The 20,172-nt window shown below is 53.8% G+C and overlaps 1 protein-coding gene across 4 annotated transcripts in view; it reads left to right on the top strand.

Annotated features, from left to right (window-relative positions):
* PALD1 (phosphatase domain containing paladin 1) overlaps positions 1-20,172 on the top strand; it is a 93,474-nt gene that overhangs the window by 15,120 nt on the left and 58,182 nt on the right. For 2 of the 4 annotated variants that reach the window (XM_004427022.3, XM_087432070.1), the window contains exon 1: positions 2,584-2,837. The exons of the other annotated variants lie outside the window; for them this stretch is intronic. The gene's annotated coding sequence lies outside the window, so the exon portion shown is untranslated. Of the gene's footprint in view, positions 1-2,583; positions 2,838-20,172 lie in introns of those variants that run through there. 4 annotated transcript variants of the gene reach the window in all.

The raw sequence follows: 20,172 nt of genomic DNA, 5'->3' as shown, positions 1-20,172 counted from the left end.
ACCCACGAGGCCCTGGCATTCTTTAGATGATAAGGTGGAATCTTGGGCGCTTGTGCGTGTGGGATGTGGGGTGGGAGTAGTGCTGGTGGGCATGCTGGCTGAGTGGGGGAGGTCCTGTTCTGGGACCTGATGGTCTCTCTCTTTGGGCTTCTGCTCGGAGCTTCCAGATCTCTCAGGGAGCTCCTGCAGCAGTCTGGGCTGAGAGAGTTGGCCTGACTGATTCTTCCCTCCTGCCAGGTCTGGGGAGAGAGGGCACAGTGCCTTCTCTTGGCTATACCTTGGGCTGCTCCGTGTCCCTTCCTTCTTGTCTTCCTCAATATCCAGCCCCTTCCCTCTCCCAGGCAAAGGTGGGACAAATCTGATCCAGAAGGCTTTGTGTGGTTGAGGGGACCCCCCAGCCCCATGGCCGGCAGCCAGCCAGGGATGCAGGACTTGCTGCTCCAAGCAGGAACTTGGTAGAACCTCGGGGGCTGGGGTGGGCTGGTGAGTCTGGGCACTGTGGTCTGGATGCAGTCTGTGGCCTGTCCCTTAGACACCTCCAAGCCCCCAGCATTCTACTTCTGGGGCTGACCAGCAGAGCCCTGAGGCTGTCTGTTGGAGCCAGGAGGGCTGTGACTACTGGCTCTCCTGAGGACATCTCTGCTCTGGGCTTTTCTGCTAGATTCCACAAGAACACCTACTGTGGGCACAGTGAATAGGAATGACCGCAGCATCTGCTAGACAGTGAGGGAGGGGGAATAGCGTGTGTGTATATGTGTGAATGTGCATGCATGTTTGTGTTTGTGTGTGTATATGTGTATGTACATGCTAGCGCACAAGCCTGCCTTAGTCCTGGCTGAAAGGGGGCATTATCCTGGACCGCAGCATCCTCAGGATTGGGGGGCATCAGGTGTGGAATCTGACAGGGTAGGGTGGGTTATGGGGTCGTGGCAAGCAGAGGAAGGAACAGAATGGCGCCCAAGGATGTGCCGCACACTCCACCCGGGCATCCCCTGCCCCAGCTCCCTGGCTCCTCAACACTTCTTTGAAGGCGGACAGGCCGTCTTACGGATGAGGAACTTGGGGATCAGAGAGTTATGTCACTTGTCCCAGACCACACAGCCAGTAAACTGTGAGCCAATTTGAGCTTAGCTCTGCTGGATGCTGAAGGTCAGGTCTGCTTCCCAGGGCCACTCCTGGACTTTCTCTGCTCTCCTCCTCCTCATATACTCCTGGTGGGGCAGGAGGAGGCCTGGAGCTCAGGGCGTCCTCTTCCTTTGGCCTCAGTTTCCTCATCCACTAGAATAGGGATAATATAAGTGTTTACCCCATGAAATCATCCAGGTAAAGCACAGAGACCTAGGTGCTGGGGGCTGGGTAAGAGCAGCACGGATGACAGTCATTCCTCTTGTCTTTATTTATTCTTAGTGCTCACACTGTGGGGTGGGGGCTTTCAGAGCCTGCATGCCCCTCTCCCAGCCCAGCGCCCTCTGGTGCCACCTTGGACAGAGGTGAGGCCTGCTCTGTCTTCATCCTGGGGGTACCGGGCTCCACAGACTCCCGCTCCAGCTCTGACTAGGGGCGAGGCAAGCAGTGACAGGTGAGGAAAAAGGATTTCTGAGTGTGGAGGGGAGGGGGGGGAAGTGACTCACCGACCACAATAAGGCCCGTCCCGGGAGAGGAAGCAGTGGTGAGAGAGTGAACGCACGTGGGTGCCCGTGGGGGCGTGCGAGCCGAGGACAGATGTGGGCTGCAGGGGCGTCCGCCGGGGCCTGGCTGGACTGCCGCCAAGTGCCAGCCCCGCGCTGCGCCGGAGGCCCGGGGAGGCCCCTCTGGCGCGCGGGGATGGTGCGTGTCACCGCCGGGAGCCATGGGATGGGGGCAGAGGGACCTCTCCCCTCCCGAAGTTTCTGCCACGCTCTTTCCTTTTCGCCTCTGGGGGCTGAGGGGCGCGTTTCCCTGGGCGTCCAGAGCTTGGGAGAAGCCCACTATTGAGCTGACAGCCTACTCTTTAAAGGCTCGCCCGTTGACACCTGGGGTGGCTGAGGCCCAGAGAGGACCATCGCCTGGCTCAGGTTGCATAGCACAGTGAGGCTTTTTCCCGGTGTCCGGTTGCTTGGCTCGGCCTGGCTTTGAAAAGCAGAGAGGGGCGAGGAAGCCCAGGTCCGCCGATCTCCCGGCGAGCTGGAGTCTGGGAGGGGGTGTGGCGCCTAGAGCATTTGCTTCTTTCTCCAGCCAGAGGCTAGATGTAGGGTTTGGGCATCTTCCAGAACGAGCTGAGCTAATGACAAGGGAAGAGGAACTGGCTTTCCAGACAGTCTCCCCCGCCCCAAACTTTTCCTCCCGGCGGAGGGTGGGCCGGCGGAGGGAGGCAGCGGGGCCGGGGAGGGTGGGGCCAGCCGTCCCCCCGTGCCCCGGAGCCGCAGCTCTGGGATGCCAGTCGGGCCGCGGCTTGGGTGAGTGTGTCTTTAAATCCGAGCCCCCCGCCCCCTCGGCGGCTGGGGCCGGGGCTCGGGCTGGCGGGGCGGTGGCGGCCGCGGTGATTGGCGGCTCGGCCGGGTCCGCCCCTCGGCGAGGGGGACGCGGGGCGCCGGGAGCCGCGCGGCGCGTTTGGGCTTGGGCGCGCGGTTCCCATCGCAGGCGAGCGCGGACTCCTTCTCTCGTGGCCTCGCCTCGTCGCGCCCGGCCTGCCCGCCTCCGGAGCCGCCTCTGCCCACGGATGGGCTGGGGAAGTTGGGAGGAGCGAGCCGGAGCCCGCGCCGGGCGCGCCCCGCCGCTGCCTGACTCGGCGCCCGCAGTTCGGGCGCAGCGCGCCGGCCGCAGGAGCGCGGATGCCCCCCGGAGCCGCGGGCTGGCAGGTACCGACGCGTCGGGACCTGGGGCTGGCGAGGGGAGGGCAGATCCGGAGTCCTCTGGGCACTCCCAGCCCGAGGCTGCTCCGACCACCCACTCCACCTCCCCCGGAGCTCACGCCTCCCTGGGTTCCCCGGAGAGGAGGGGTCCTGGGTCTCCACCCAAACCCGCACGGGGTTGGTGCCTGGGAGAGAAGCGGGAGCTCACATATTGAGCAGCGAGCAGTTATGCAGTCGTACTGTATGTCGGGCTCTGGGCTGCCCCCTCCCCCGAGGTTTCCCTCGGACTGTGGCGGACGTGGGCCGGCGACACCTCCACCCTTCATGGCTAGGCCTGGGGGCATGGCCCAGGAGTCAGGCTTCCTGCAAAGTTAGGGGGAGGGAAGACATCTTATGATCCACGCGTGGGGTCCCCGGGCTTATCTTTAGGGAGCTTGACGCCCATGGAACCGGGAAGAGTCCAGAGGTCCCAGTGGGTGCAAGCTTTGATTCTGGGCCCCATCTGGCCATCCGTCTGTGGACCTGGGTCTCTCAGGAGAGCCCCCTTTTTATCTTCAGAGGTTTTTCCTGAAGGGGCAGTGAACTGTCAGAAAGCAGAGTGTGGTGTGTGGGAGACCTGCTGGCCCAGACTCAAAGGTGGCCAGGAGGATTGGAACATGTTCTTATCTCTTGGGGAGTCAGAGATGGAAGAAAAGCTTCCTGGCTTTAGGAAGCTCCTGGGCTTCTCTATTCTCCCAACCAGAGGTCCAGGCACCAACTCCTCAGCTTCTGTGGAGAGTCAACCTGCATCCAGTGACCGAGCACCCCTTAAATGCTGGGCTTTGTCGGGGGAGGGTGGGAGGAGTTGGAGAGCTCTGCCCTTAGGTGGCTCAGCCCCATAGGGGAAGACAAGACATAAACACAGCGAAAGGTCACTGATATGGGGTTTCCATACCAGTCTGGATTAGTAATAATAGTGGAAATGCCAAGAGGCTACAACAATAATTGCTAAGTGAGTGACAGAGGCTGGGGGATCTGGGATCCAGCTCTCACGCAACTATGCAAATATGTTAAAATGTTCCAGCTCCATACCCATCGTTCCTTATTACCCTGCTGGTAATGAGAACCCATCACCACCTCCCTGGACAAGGAGCAGCAATCAGGAGATTGTCCTGCATGTATGTGCCCCCAGCCCCACTCCCAGCTGGTCTTTTCCTGCCGGTAGTTTTCTGAAGAAACCCATTTGGTTTCTGGGATCAGGCTGAGCACAGGACTCTCCCAGCTGCCCTGGAGCTCCTAAGGTTTGGGGTCTAGATTCAGCCTTATAGGAGGTCCAGAGGCCAGCGGGAAGGAAGTCCCCACTTCCTTTCTGAAGGCAGGCAGCTGGGGATGAGGCTGGGAGGCTGGAGGCCCTGAGCCAGACACTGTTTCCTGTGAGTGCAAACAGGTGGCCGCTGGCCACAGGGTGTTGAGTTGGGTTGTTGGAGGTGGGCAGCTGGGCGGGGCTGGCTTGAGGTGGGTGAGTGGTACTTCACCTCTGAGGTTCTGCTGTGTCTGGGGCTCTGCCCCCTCCCCCATCATCTCTGGCAGGTTTCTGTTTCTCTAGAACACTGTGGGGGTGGTACTGTGCTTGTGCCTATGGCCTTGGGCGCTGCTCTGGGAGTGGGAGTTGCTCAGCTCACCCCACAGCCCTTGGCCAGCCCTGTGAGCACTTGGGTGGATACACCCCCCTGCCTCCAAACAGGTGGTCCACACAGGGTCACCCGGGCGCGGGTGGGGGATGCTGGTGGGGGCCGAGATGTGCGTGCTTAAGTTTACGGCTGCGTGGGGCAGAGGCAGAGAGGAACTGGATACAGACGTGCGTGAAGACAGACACAGGAGGACAAGCAATCCAGGGGCGTAGACATGTGCAGGGGGCAGACAATGTGAACTCATCAACATGGACCACACACGGGCCACAGCCACTATATAGACAGACCTATACCGTCATGGGGATTTGAACCTATCCACACGGCAGGCAGACTTGTCAGGGGGCAGACATATGGGCAGACCCACGGGAGCACAGACAGGGATGTGAGCTGGCATTCATGGACACAAGACATGGAACCACACAGAAGAAGCTTCGGCGCCTGGGCAGACATGGAGTTGGCTGTGGGCTCCCCAGGGACACAGACACGTGTACCTGCCGAGTCACCCAGCAGCAGAGGCAGGACACGGACAGAGGTGGAACCGAGATGCAGTCCAAGGCACGTGCTCCTGGGCGTCCCCGTGACCCCGTGTGGCAGCAGTGCCCCGAATTTGTTCCGTTTGGGGTGGTGGTGGTGCAGGCACTCTGTGGTGTGGCTTCATTTCTAGACCCCACTTTGGGGTTTGAAGACCCCAAAGGGCTCAGTATCCTTTGTTTTACTCTGAGAGTCATTTGACCTCCCCATTCCCTAAGTTACAGGGCTGCGTGCATGCCTTAGGCCCCAGCAGGGGCTCCTTGAACCTTCCAGTCTCTTCTTGTCTGGGTCTCCAGAGCTTCCTGCAGTGAGACCTCATGGCCAGGGCGGGGGAGGAACCTGGCTGGGGACTCTCTTCCAGAGCCCAGGCCTGAGGGTCTCTGGCAGGGAAGCAGCAGTCCCTAGGGGAGAGAAAGAGTGGATATGCAGTTGGGTCTTTGATGAGACCATTGTCCTCTGTGTGGACTGCCCCTCCTGCAAACCTGGGCTTGCACAGGGGAGGGGGTCCCCCACCTTCTGGTTACAGTCACCTCTCTTCTGCCCAACTTGGAGATTGGGAGTCAGCCCAGACTCAGATACAGTTTGACACTCACTCACTGTGTGACCCTGGGCAAGTTACTTAATATTTTAACTAACTCAGCTTTAAGATTAAACTCCTCATCTTAAAAATAGGGCCAGTAACCCCTAGCCCTTGGGGTGTTGTGGGGGTTAAATGGGAGATAGTCAGTGGAAAGCATGTGGCACTCAGTCAGTGAGCTTTGATTAGGAGCTTTCCCCAGTGGCCAGGACTCTCCAGAGCTGATTCAGCAGCCAGGGGCCTGGCCCTGGGCAGGCTAGGCAGGCAGCCACTTCTCATTCTGAAAGCTGGGGGGCTTTGTCCTCACCCCCTGCCCACCGGCCACTCCTTAGCCCTGTGGGACCTCCTCATGCAGGGTCAGGAAATGGCAGGCAGGGCATATGGAAGCTTGGTCCTGCCGCCTGCTGGGCCTCTGGGAGGGGAGCCAGTGGTTTGCTAAGAATAGCCCCAAATCATGGCTCTGCCTCCCACTGGGCAGCTGTGTGCCTCCCTGGTCCCAGCCAAGGTGCTTGCAGATGGGCCTTTTATGTTTCCTGTAACTGGCACTCGGCACGGGGATGGGCCTGGGAGCAGTAGGCTGGGTCTGGGAGGAGGCCCTCCTGCTCTTCCTAGGTCTTTGGGTGGTACCTGGGGAAAGAGAAGTCCCAGGAAGCACTGGCCTTTACAATCTCTGCGTTCCTCTTCCACTCAGATCTTGTCCTGACAACTGCCCCCTTGACCATCTTCCTACCCCCTAATGGACCTCTGGTGATTAAGAAAACTGGCTCCAGAACTAGACCACTAGAGTCTGAATTTTGGCTCCTTCCTTCACTAGCTGTGTGTCCCCAGGCAACTCACTTAACCTCTCTGTGCCTGATTGTCTTGTGTAACAGGGTTAATGACAGTAACTCCCTTATAAGATTGCCACCAGGATGGAAGGAGGTGGTGCACGGAGAACCTGGGGGGAAGTGTGTGGCTCATAGTAAGTGCTCTGTAAACATTAGGTGCTGCTATTTACCATGATTACTATTCTCTCAGCAGAGGGAGAGACCTGTGAGGCCAGGGTGCACACACCCGGAGGCCAGGGTGTGTGCACAGTGCCTCCTGGTGGGAAGGCACCAGGATGCTTCTTATTCAGGTCCCTGGCCCTTCCTGGCCCCCGGGTCAGTATGAGATGCAAGGGACTGAAGGTGAGTGAGACCCAGCCCCTGCCGGGTGAGAGAGGCTCGTGTGTGTATGTTACACCATACCCCGTGGGGACCTTCCCGGGTCTGTGTAGCTATGGTTGGAGCTGGAGAGAGGGAAGGGCTTGCCTGGGGATGGGGTGATGCTTCAGATGGGCTTTGAAGGATGGCTAAGAGTTTGCAAGCATGAGGGAAGGCTTCCCAAGCAGAAAGAGCAGTCCATGCAGAGGTGTGACAGCTTGGTGTGTTCAGGGAATGTGGGCAGACCCACGGATCTGGGGAGAGGACCCACCCTCAGCACTCCTGGCCTGTCAGGAAAGAACTTGTGTACTGGGACCTTCTGTCCCTCCCACCCTGGGCTCTGGGGCAGCCCAGGTTCCCCTGTTAGGACCCGGAAGCTGGAGTCCCATCAGAATTCTGGGCCTTCTCTTTCCTTTTAGGAATCACATTTGCTGTCCCCCCATTCTCCAGAGACCCCTGCCCCCCACCCTCTTATAAATGCCTGCCAGCCCTCCCTGGGCTTATTTTTGAGCTGGGGCTCCAGACTGCTCCCACCCCAGTATCAACATGCCTGTTTTTGCTCTTAGCTAAGATGCCCATGGGTTAATAGGTCCCCCCCTGGGGAACGAACGGAAGCCTTTGTAACCTTTCTTTCTAACACTAGCATTCCTAGACCTTGGAAGATGTTTTATATAGTTCCTGTAACTGACATGTGGCCTGGCTTTAGCTCTGAGGGGTGCCCCTACTTGGGCCGGGGCTGGGTACTCTGATGAGAGGGACGTGGGGCATCTGGGGTTACCTCCATGCCCATGGCAGGCAGCAGGGAGCATCTGGGAACAGGGTGTGTTGCTGCTGATCCTGCGGGCTCCCAGGGCGCTAGGACTTTCGGAAATTCCAGGAGGCGGGAGGGTGTGGTGCTGGGAGGGCTGTGGGTCCACGGCCGGGCTTCCCACCCTTGCCCATGAGAAACAACCCCACTGCCAAGAGGCTGGGTTGAGAGAGGTGGGTGAGAGGTGGGAGGGGAAGGCGGTGGGTGCCCTCAGATGACCTTGGACCTTGCCAGCCTCTGCAGCCTGCCAAGCCCCGGGCCCTGCCTGTCTGCAGGCTGTGTGGCCTTTGTCCAGCCCTCCCCAGAGTGGAGGACAGGGACACTTGAGCGTTTTGAAGATTCTGTTTAGAATCCCCTTTCCTTTTTCTTTTCCTGGAACTGTAGACCCCACGAGGGAGTTAACTCTTTTTCCTGCTGCTCACAGAGTGGCTGGTGGAAAAGTCCCATTTGATTGCTGCCCTGTGGTTACTGAGTCCTTCCTCCTGGGGTCCCTGAGGTTGGTGCTGACCTTCACCTCCCCAGGGGCAGCCTCCATCAGAGCCCAGGGCCCTGGTGGGCAGGGCCTAGAAGGCCTTCTCCAGCCTGGATCTACATGCTTGCCTGCTGGTGCTTCAGCCCTAGTGTGACCACCTTCCTGATGGGTGCTCACTCCTGCCCACCTCGGCAGCCCCGTCTGGTGACGGAGCTCACGGACTGTGGAGGTCTCCTACAGGCACTGCTTGGCTGGCTCCCTCCAGGCCTGGTGGGCAGCTCTGGTTTCCAAATGCCCCAGAGAGAAGGGCCCAGCCTGGAGATGGGGCCCCAGAGTTGCAGAGCCCTTGGGGGAGGTCTCTCCTATACCAGGCTCTGAGGCAGAGGTGGATAAACCCCAGATTAGCAGTTGTCTGCTTCCTCTGAGCTCAGTTCTCTCATCTGCAAAATGGGTATAATATTTTTTTCCCTGTCTACCTTAAAAAAAAGTTTTTTTTAAATCAAAGTGAAATTCACTTATAATTAACCATTTTATTTTATTTTGTTATTTATTTTTTTTAAATAAAATTAACCATTTTAAAGTGCACAATTCAGTGGCATTGAGTACATTCACAGTGTTGTGCAACCACTGCCTCCATCAAGTTCCCTAACATTTTCATCACCCCAAGGGAAAACCTGCACCCATTAAGCAGTTACTCCCCATTCCCTCTTCTACCTTACTTTAAAGAAAAGTTTCATTGAGGTGTACATACCCTAAAATTCACCCATTCTAAGGAGGCAGCCTGGTGAGTGTTGGTAAGTGTCACAGACGTGCAGCCGCCCCCCAGTCGAGTCTGAGCACACTTCTATCACCCAGAAGGTTCCTCGTGCTCTGATGCCATCAGTTGCCACTCCCACCCCGGTCCCAGGCCCACTTATCTCCTTTCTGTCACTCTGCTTTTCTTTTTTCCAGGTTTTCACGTAAATGGGCTCATGGAATAAGTAGTCTTTTGTGTCTGGCTTCTTTACGCAGCGTGATGTTCTTGAGCTCGTCCACCTTGTGGCATGTTTCAGGAGTGCGTTCCTTTTTCACTGCTGAGTAGTATTCCAGTGTGTGGAGGGACCACAGCTTGCTTATCGAGTTCTCAGTTGACATGCCTATCTTGCTTTTGAAAATATTTTCAATTAAAAAATAATTATCTTCATGAAAAGATTCAAGTACCTTCATGCACTGCGTAGTGATATTTTGGTCAACCATGGACCGCATATACGACAGTGGTCCCGTGAGATCAGTACCACACAGCCTAGCTGTGTAGTAGGCTGTACCATCTAGGTTTGTCTAAGTACACTCTATGATCGCACAATGATGAAGTCGCCTAACGACGCATTTCTCAGAATGTATCCCCATCGTTAAGCCACGCACGACTGTAGTAGCTTCATAGAGAGAGAGTAAAATGTAAAACCTCCCCCTTACCCTTCTGACTTCCTCTCTTCACCAGAGGGAAAGCTGTCGGCACTTTGCTGACTACCCCTCGGTCTTTTTCCTGTACCTCTATGTGAATTTGGAGTTTTTGATTTGGGGATATAAATGGGATCACATTTGTCCATGGCTCTGGGCCCTTCTTTTCCACTTAGCCCTCGGTCCTGGCGAGTGTCCCCAGCACTACCGTTGGTGTTCTGCCCGCATGCCCTGGAACTGTGCCCCTGAGCTGAGGGCTGAGAGATGGGGCCCTGGGCCGTGCGAGCAGGTGTCCGTCTCCCCATGCCCTGAGCTGGGGCTCAGTGAGGCTTTGGAGAGAGGGAGTGAAGGCTTCCTGGAGGCGGCCAGTTGAGAGCAGGTTCCGGCAGGAGGGAGCAAAGGGAGCAGTCTGTCCTGGGGGTGGGCGTCTGGGTGGACGTGCGCTCCTTCTTACTTCACCACCACCTCCCGGAAGCAGCAGCGGCAGCAGGGGCTTCCTCTTCCTGTGTCTGTGAAGTGTCGCCGGAAGGAATAGGCCCCAGGGGAGGGAGACTTGTTGGCTTGACAGGAGATGGACCCTGAGGCTTCCCTTCTTGTTGCAGCAGAGTTGCCGCTGGCTGAGCAGACTCTTCTAGGCAGCATGCTTGGGGTCTCACGGATCAGAACCCTGTCCCACACGGCGGGCTTCGTGTGGCTGGAGGGGGGGATGTCTGCGGCCTCCTGAGGAGGGGGGTGCCTGTGCTCAGGTTTGCATGCTCCTGGCTCTATCCCGACCCCAGCCAGCTGGGTCACTGAGGCTCTGAATCTGTATTGTCATCCTTCTTGCCTGGACACTGCCATCGATGCATAAGTGAATCGCATCCCCCTCGTTTTTAAGTTTTTCTTAATTTAATAATTCAAAGTAGTGGCTTAATACAGTTGTGTGAAGTGGGTTCCAGGGGATAGGAATCCTGTCTTGTGGAGTTCCAGGGCAGCAAACTGTGCCCCCACTGTGGGCTTGTCTTATGACTCAGGATTTCGTTGTAGCCTCTGTCTTCTGAGCCCTTGGGGACAGTGTAGGGGGAGGGGGTGGGGAGGGGGCCTGGGAGGGAAGCTATGAATAGGTGAGTTCGTTGATTTCTCCAGCTTAGTGCTGCTCAAACCTGGATAATATATCGACCCCCCCTTTTAATAATAGCTTTATTGAGATATAATTCACATGCCATACAATTAACCCATTTAAAGTGTACAATTCAGTAGCTTTTAGTGTATTTACAGAGTTGGACATCTGTCCCTACAGTCTAATTTTACAGCATTTTCATCAACCCAAGAAGATAACCCTGTACCTGTAACTCGTCACTCCCCACCCCCAGCCCGCCAATCTACTTTCTGTCTCCATAGATTTGCATGTTCTGGACATTTGATATAAATGGAATCATACAGTATGTGTTTTTTTTTGTGGACTCCCTTTTAAAGGAAAAAAAAATGCCTTACTTGATTTAAATTTCTTTATTTGAATATAACTTATATGTGTACAAATATAAAGTGGGTATAAATGCCTTAGACCTATGTAGTTTTTATGTAACTATAAAACAAACATGAAATAAAGCCAGAAAAAAACTAACACCACCAGAAAGACAACCCATTTCCAATGAACAATGTTAATGTAAGTGGAAGGATGTAAACTGGTTGATAGTAGAGAGCTGGGCCCCTTCTGTCCCCCTGCCTCTGTCGCGTGAGCCTGCTCTACAGAGTGGCATCAGTAATTGGGCTGGCTGGGTGGTTTGGGGCAATTCTGATTCCTCACATTTGAGCCCAAACTACCAGTTAGTAATCCCCAAATGTCTGTTTTAATCGAGCATCGCTTGAGACCTGGAAAGTGGCTTGTTTGACTGAATATAAGGGCGGAACAGTGGCGTTATTGAAATCTGCGTATAGTGCCTCTTACACTCACTTCTGTGGGAATCAGGCATTTGGCACAACAGAGATGGCTCTGCTCAGTTCACACAGATGCTCTCAACGTGGATGTGGTCCTGACTGCTAAGATGCCGGGCCTTTGAATTGGGCACGTCCAGGCTGCCATGGGCTGTGGGGTGGCTCAGCTCTCCACCCCACCCTCCTTCTCCTGTTTGAACCACAACCTTTGTTTGTACTGTGTGCCATGATGTCGTTTGGCCTTCACGAGAAGGAACTGAATCGTAAACACAGGAGCAGACTTGAGCCCCAAATTGCACGGTAGCACTGGCTTACGAAGGTCATTCAGATGACCCAGGATATACGCTCATTATTATTATTTTTTAATTGAGGTGAAATTCATATAACATAAAATTAACTGTTTTAAAGTGTGCAATTCAGTGGCATTTAGTACATTCACAAGGTTGTGCAACTATCGTCTCTATCTGATTCCAAACATTTAAAAAACTTGACTGTGGTAAGAACACTTAACATGAGACTTACCGTCTTAACAAATTTTTAAGTATACAGTACATTATTGTTGACTGTAGGGACAGCGTTGCACAGCAGATCTCTAGAGTTTATACGTCTTGCTTAACTGAAACTTTATGTAGTAACTCCCCATTTCCCACTGCCCCAGCCCCGACAGCCACCATTCCATTCTGAGTCTGTGAATTTCACTTGTTTAGATTGCTCATGTAAGTGGAATCGTGCAGTATTTGTCTTCCTGTGACTGGCTTATTTCAGTTAGCATAATGTCCTCAAAGTTCATCCATATTGTAGCATATTGTAGATTTTCCTTTTTTTAAGACTGAATAATATTCCGTAGTATGTATATACCACATTTTCTTTATCCATTTATCTGTCAGTGGACCTTTGGGTTACTTCCACCTCTTGGCTATTGTGAATAGTGCTGCAGTGAACATGGGTATGCTAATATCTCTTTGAGATCCTGGTTTCAATTCTTTTGGGTAAATACCCAGAAGTGGGATTGCTGGATCATATGGTAATTCTATTTTAAATTTTTTGAGGAGCCTCCATACTGTTTTCCGTAGCAGCTGCACTGTATTGCATCCCTGCCAACAGTATGCAAGGGTTCCAATTTCTTTACATCCTTGCCAGCACTTGTCTTTTGTTTTTTTTGATAATAGCCATCCTGACAGGCAGGAGGTGATATCTCATTGTGGTTTTGATTTGCATTTCCTTGATGATTAGTGATGCTGAGCATCCAAAACATTTTCATCACCCCGAAGGGGAACCCCGTATCTATTAAGCAGTCCCTCCTGATTCCCGCCCCCCCCCCCCGCCCCAGGCCCTGGTAACCACTAATCTACATTCTGTCTCTATGGGTTTCTCTATTCTGGGTATTTCATATAAATGGAATCATACAACTTGTGAATTTTGTGTCTGGCTTTCACTTGGCATAATGTCTTCCAGGTTCCTTCACCTTGTAGCAGGTGTCGGGCTTCATTCCTTTTTATAGATGAATAATAACACATTGTATGGAGATACCACGTACTGTTTATCCATTCGTCAGTTGATGGACGTTTGGGTTGTTTCCACTTTTTGGCTGTTGTGAATAATGCTGCTGTGGACATTTGTGTATAAGTATTTGTCTGGAAACCTGTTTTCAATTCTCTTGGGTGAATTCCTAGGGATGGAATTGCTGGGTTATATGGTAATTCTGTGTTTAACTTTTTGGGTTTGATATTTTGAAATTAGATAGTGGTGATGATTGCACAACATTGTGAATGTACTAAATGCCGCTGAATTATATATTTTAAAAGGGTGAATTTTATGGTATGTGAATTAAATCCCATTAAAAAAAAAAAAAAGAGCTCACAGACCCTGCAGTAGCCATCCATGGAGTCTGGATTGAGTCATGTTCTCAGCCCTGGAGAGCCCAGAGTCCTGCACGGCCTCTTGGGATCCCGTGGACTTCCTGGTGGCAGGACGTGGGGCCTCAGTGCCACCGTCCTTGTGTGGGGTGGTGGGTGGGAGTTGCCTGTCCCCCTCCCTTAGCTCATTCTGGCCCTGTCTGGCTTCTAAACAAAAGATACCCAGTGTAAAACTCAGCTTTTCCCACCGTGAAGTGGGCCTGTGGGCGGCCGGCCTTGGCCGTGGCCCGGGCTCTGCGGGCAGCGAAGCCTGTGGCGGGTCAGATGCACCGCGCTGACTTCCCTCTGACCCACTTCCTCTCCTCTGTCTTCGTCACACCCTCAGAGTGACCGCACGGGCCTCAGGACCAGTGCCTCTTCCCTCGCGGGTCTCCAGGGCCCGCTGCTTCCGTCTGCGATGGCAGCGGGGGCCGAGACCCTGGCCCTCCTGTCTGTCTGTCCAGGCCTCGCCGCACACCTGCTTCCCCCTCGGTCTGTCCCGTCTCTGTTGGCGCCGACCCCACCCCCGTTGTTCAGGCCCAGCACCTACGTCGTCCCTGGTGCTCCGTCTCCCTCACACTTCAGAAGGGCCGTGTTGGTTAGTGCTGCTGGCTTCACCAGCAGAACGGGTCCCAGAGGAGCCCTTCCCCTCACCTCCCCACACCGCCGGCCCCAGCCTCCCGCATCACTTGCGCTACTGCACTAGACTCCTGGCAGGTCTGCTGGCTTCTGCCCTACCCCCCCCAAGACTCTTCTAACACAGCAGCCAGGGTGACCTTGTAAGAACGTACATGTCAGATCAGGGCACTTCCCGGTCCCAAGCCCCCACTGGCTCCCCATTTACTCACAGTGAAAGCCAGTGTCCTTACCATGGCCTCCAGGACACCACCATCTAATACAACCCCCTCACTCATCTTGCTGCACCCAAACTCACGGCTCCTTCAACACACTGGGAACACCCCACCTCAGGGCCTTTGCACAGGCTGTCCCCTCAACCTGGGATGCTTTTCCTTCACAGAGCCACATAGCTTGCTGTGTTGCTTCCTTCAGGGCTTTACTCAAATGTGAAGCCTCCCTGGATACCCTGTCTAAAATTTCATGCCTCATCTCCATACCATTTTCTTTCTCATGGCTTATCACCTCCTGATATGCCATATATTTTACTAATTTACATAGTTTATTTCTGTGTCTCCAGCTAGCGTGTACGAGGTAGGAGTTTTTGTTCTGTGCTGTTAGCTCCTAGAGTAGTGCCTTGCATGTAGCAGGTGCCCCAGAAATGTTTGTAGAATGGCTGCATGAAGGGAGAATGAATTAGCCCATTTTATACGTGAGGAAACTGAGTCTCAGAAAGGTTGACTATGAACCTGGTCTCTTGACTCCCAGCCCAGTGCTCTTTTTTGCTGAGCCATAGTTTCCACCTTTTTCTCATGATATCCCTGTTTCCAGGGACAGCCGTGCTAAGCCTTGTGGGTTTGAGCATTCAGAGCTCCCCTTAGGAAGTTCTCCTTGTTAGCTTGGGAGTTACGGAATTGGCAGTTACCTCCTGGCATTTGTACAGAAATGATGGTAACAGCCTGCCCTCATTGTAGAGTGCTCCTTCTGGTTGCTATGCAAAATGCTACAACATCTGGAAAAGTAATACGGCAGTATCTACTACAGTTTTTAAAATGCATATGCCTTTTTATCTAAGTAGTCCAAATTTTGATATCCCGTCCTAAAGAAGTGAAACTATCAGGATATAAGGCTTTGTGCACAAAGATTTTGTGGCAGTGCACTGGAGACCACACTGTCTCCTTTCAGTTCTGTGTTCTTCTCCACCTCAGGGCATTTGCACTTGCTGTTCCCGCTGCCTGGCATGCTTTTTCACATGGCGGAAACCTTCTTATTCTTCAGATCTCAGCATAGGCCTTCTGTGACTATCATATCTAAAGTATGTCCTTTTCCTGCCTTCCTCATTTTCTGTCTCGGCATCTCAGCCCCTTGTAACCCGCATCACAGTGTATACAATGTGTCATTATTGTGTTTCTTTGTTGACTCCCACCCTCCCTCCATCTCTTTTTCTCTCTTTTGGTGGAATGTCTGCTCTAGGAGGGGCCAGGACCTGTCTGTCACATTGACATGGTTGATACTTAGTAGCCATGTGTTGAATGGGTAGTGATACAATGAAATGATGCACCTCCACTAAACAGACAGGGTTGGAGTTATATGTAATTAACTGGGAGGGGTGTTTGTGTTGTCCTGTTAAGGGAAAAAAGCTTATTGTAGAAGGAAGCTTAAGAGGTGGCCTTGGAGAGGGATGGGAAGGGCATAAACTTTTTCTTTATACATCATTGTTTGGCTTGTGACAGTAAGTACACATTTTGTAATAAGAAATCTCGTCAACCAAAAAGTCACAGAAGAAAAAACTATATCCAGTCAGATATCTGACCCCATGGTCAGAGGGAGCATCAGGATTTGAACCCTGGTCCTTCTGACTCCCAGCCCGTGTTCTTACCCACCACCCAACACTTTCCATATACCGCTTCTCAGTATCACCTCACTGCAGGCCTCAGAGGAAGGCAGAGTGTCAGTTATCAGCTGTTTGTATTTTGTTTTGTAAATTGAGATATAATTTACAGACAGTAAATCAGGGCATAGTTTGATGAATTGTTACAGATCTATCACCTATGTAACCCATCCCCAGATCAAGATACAGAGCATTTCCAGTGGCCTGGAAGGCTCCCTGGGGCCCCTTCCCAACCCTCCCACACTCTCAAGTGGCCACCATTCTGGGTGCCTTCCCAAGAGTTGGTCTTGCTTGTTCTTGAACTTTATGTAAATGGAATCATGCCATATGAGCTGTTTTTATCTGGCTTCTTTCTCTCAACATAAGCTCTGTGAGTCATCACGATGTTGCAGGTACTGGCAGCTGGTTCGTTTTCATTGCTCTGTAGTATTTTCCATTGTATGGGTATACCACAATGTGTTCATTTTTTTTTCTGTGGATGGACTTTTGCCTTGTTTCCAGTTTTTGATCATGAAAAAAGCTGCTGAACACCCTTGCTTGTCTTTTGGTGGACACACTCACTTCTCTGGGATGTATGCCCTGGGGTGCCTGCTGGGTGCTGGGATTAAGTCCTCATTTTACCAAGAAGGAAATTAAGGAGGCTTCAGAAGATGTGAAAGGGGAAGTGACTTGCCCAAGGCCACACGGTGACTCTGGTCGAGCTCAGCCCATCTACCCCACCCCCAGGCCCTCTCACCCCCGGTCTTACCTACCTCCTACCCCTAGCTTCACCCTGCTTCTCACCCCAGCCTCGTGGGGAGGGTGGTCAGACCCGCCTGGCACTGGAAGGAGCTTGGCAGAGTGGCTCATCCAGGCTGCTGTATGCCTGGCTGAGCCACATGCCTGGATCGGGCCCCCTCCTCCTGAAGCCCTCCCGGGCCCCCTCCTCCTGGAGCCCTCCCGGGCCCCCTCCTCCTGAAGCCCTCCCGGGCCCCCGGGCAGCGTGTATGTCTGTTTCCTCAGCTTCTTCTACTGGGTTCTGTGACTGTGCCAGCTCCCTGGGGGGTGGTGCCTGTAGCTCTTTCCATTTTTGTCCTGCCTCTCAGCCCTGAACCCTATAAGGGCAGGGGCAGAAATAAATACGGGCATCCCTCCCGTTATTTTTAATGATCCTTTAATTTTTTTAAATTATAAAATATACCTACCATAAAATTTACCCTTTTAATGATTTTGAATTGTACAGTTCGGTGGCATTAAGTACATTCACATTGTCATGCAACGCATCACCACTATTCCTCTCGAGAACTTTTTCATTCTCCCAAATGGAAACTGTGTGCCTCTTGATCAGTAACTCCCCGTTTCCCCCTCCTCTGTCCCCTGGCAGCCACCATTATACCTTCTGTCGCTGTGAATTCGATTGTTCTAGGTGCCTCTTAGAAGTGGAATCATACAGTATTTGCCCTTTTGTGTCTGGCTTATTTAAACACTTAGCATAATGGCTTCAAGGTTCATCTATGTTGTAGCACGTGTCAGAATTTCATTCCTTCTTTAGGCTGTCATTGTTCTTTTGAGCACAGTTTAAAGGCACCTCATATCTTCAGGACTGACTGAGGGGGTCAGCTTGACGGTGGGAATGGGAATAAGTAATATTTACTCACATTTACCAGGCGCCAGCCCTTTCCCTATGTTGTCTCCTTGTGAAGTAGGTTCCAATATCATCCTTATTTTACAGATGAGGGAACTAGGCTCAGAGAAGTTCAGTAACTTGGCCAATGTCTCACAGCAAGTCATTGGTGAGCCAAGACTGGACGCCAGGTCAGCCTGGCTGTGCAGCCCGTGCTCCGTGTTCCCAGCCCCAGCGCAGTGCCCCGGCCAGCTTGGGCTTTTCTTCCCTCAGCACCAGGCCTAGAGTCATTTCCTTGAGTCTTTCTCGTCACCTCTCCGCAGCTGATTAGAGCTGAGTGTGAGCTGATCGGTGCCAGCTGGCACTGCAGAGGCCGTGGCCGCGGCCCTCCTCCCTGGCCCGGATCCCTCTTCCTGGGCCCCGGTTTCTGCTGAAAGCCCCTCTATGAAGCAGCCTGCCTGCACCGGGCAGGGGTCGGCCTGCAGGGACAGGGGCCTCTGCACCCCCCACACAGGGCTGGCAGGGGCTGCCCGCTTCAGGGCTGCCAGTGGCAGGATGTCCCTGTTGGCAGAACTTCCCTGAACAAACAGCTACCAGGAGCTTTGGGATCAAGAGGCTAGATAAACAGGAAGAGGGAGAAACTAAAAAATATTTTTCGTCCCCTCTCGTGCCCTGGCGTTTTCTCCCTGCTCTTCCTCGGCCACTGGAGCTTTGAGGTGCTGGCGCCCTTCTCCTGCCAGATCCCGCCCGGAGGCCTGGAGAGCCACAGCGGCTGGGTTTTAGATTTTAGGGTTTCAGGTTTTGTTTTGCCTGATGGGCTGGGATAAGCCTGGGCGTTGGGGCCCGACAGGCCAGGGTTTGCGTCTTGGCTCCACTATTTCTCTGCCACGTGATCCAGGCCAGGTCGCTCAGCCTCTCCATGGGTCCGAGTGGCCGTGATCCATGTCCCTAGGAGTGCTGGGGAAATAACAGGGCGAGTGTTCACTGAACACGGGCTGTGGCGCTCCAGAGGGCCTGTCGGGGCTGTCTCAGTTAAGCCTCGAAGCCCTCAGAGGCGGGCGTGTTGTTGTCTTCATTTGACAGACGTGGAAACACAGAGAGCTTAAGTGTTTCTGTCAAGGTCACACAAGGAGTGGTGGAGCCGAGGCTCAAACCCAGGCCGTGTGTGGACCCAGTGTCCTGCTCCTGCTGTTTCATCACCTGGCACCTGGTGCAGACCCTGGCACACAGTACTGTTGGTACTGTGAATTTCTTTCCCTTCTCTTTTACAGAGAAACCAAGTTAGTTGGGGATGATGGGATGGTAGGGTGAGGCCTGCTGAGACTTGGGCCCCAGTGGTCCCAGAGTAATATCTAGCCCTTGCTGAGGTGGCTCCCCACATGTTACCTCCTCCATGCAGCCTTCTTAGGTTGACACACGGCAGCATCATGCCTCACTCCTATTGCCCCAGCCTGGGCAGCACATCTCACCCCTCAGAGCAACCTCCTAACTCCCTAGCACAGCTCCAGGGCACTCGGGTTCAGCCCCACCCCACCCCATCCTGTGTTCTGGCCTCACAATACCTTAACACTTCCTAGGAGGCTCTGCACAATGCCAAACGTTTCTCTCCCCATGCTGTTCCCCCTGTGCAGAATGCCTTTCTTGTTCGTCGAATGATGCTCATCCTTCAAGGCCCAGCTCAGTGGCCTCCTCTTCCAGGAACCTTCTCCTGACCCTGAGTTAGCATCTCCCTGCTTTGTGCAGCTCAGTGTAGCAGGAAAGGTCCTGCAGTCCCTGCCCTGTTGTCAGCCTCTCTGAGCCTCAGTTTCCTCATCTGTGGAGTGGGGATAATAGGAGTGGGGGGAGGAGAAAGCCTGGGTTCTCTTACTCTGGCCTGTGTGGAGCTGGCCAGGGCCTGGTGAAGCATGGCCCTCTCAGGGTTAACTCCCTGCCATGCTGGGGCGGAAGCGAGGAGGACAGAGTGAAATGAAGTCACTTCCCCGCTGGGGGTCTGCCATGTGCCTGGCCTTCCGCAGTAAATCCTGTTTCCTCCTTGGCCTCTGCGTGCCCACCCACTTCTGGCTCCCATGACCCTGAAGGTCACGAGCAGGTGGGGCTCCTGATGGAATGTTGGCCTGTCATTCTTCCGGTGAGGTCCCTTCCTGTCTGTATCAGCTGTCCACCTTTCCTGCCACAGCCTTCCACACGGGGCTTTCATGGGAATGATGGGTGTGGGGTTGGAGGGGTCTACTTGAGGTCAAGTCCAGTGCCCAGCCTGCTCTTTACTCTGGGGGCACTGAGGCCCAGGGAGGGGAGGGCACTTCCCGAGGTCAGGACCAGGAGGCAGGCCTCCTGACCACACTCCAGTTGTGGGGACTCTGTGGGTGTCCCCTGGGGTCCCAGGCCTGCAGTATGAGGTGAGGACATCGCTCAGCCTCCCTGGGCCTCTATTTCTTCTTCTGTGGAGCCTGGAGCAGTCTGTGTGTCAGAGGTGCCCCACGCACTGAGCCAGTGAGGCTGGGGCATCCATGACCTTGTTTAACCCTCCCTCCACTGCAGGGAATCCGAGGCTCAGGGAGCCTCGGGGACAGGCCCCAGGCCTCTGGTGGAGACAGCACTCGGAATCCACCTAGGTCTTTCTGACTCCAGTGTCCTAGTTTTTTCCACGGGAAGATGTTTAGCTTTCCATCAGCAAGAACCCAGGACTATCCCAACTCCTCTGACCTTCTCCTGTGTACTCAGGGTCTCTCTGGGCTGTAAGTTTG

Source organism: Ceratotherium simum, chromosome 6, assembly GCF_057802395.1.
Source record: "Ceratotherium simum simum isolate JZ-2026a chromosome 6, ASM5780239v1, whole genome shotgun sequence".
Classification (NCBI taxonomy): Eukaryota; Metazoa; Chordata; class Mammalia; order Perissodactyla; family Rhinocerotidae; genus Ceratotherium; species Ceratotherium simum.
The sequence above is the reverse complement of the archived record's forward strand: the minus strand, read 5'-3'. Positions and strand labels throughout refer to the sequence as shown.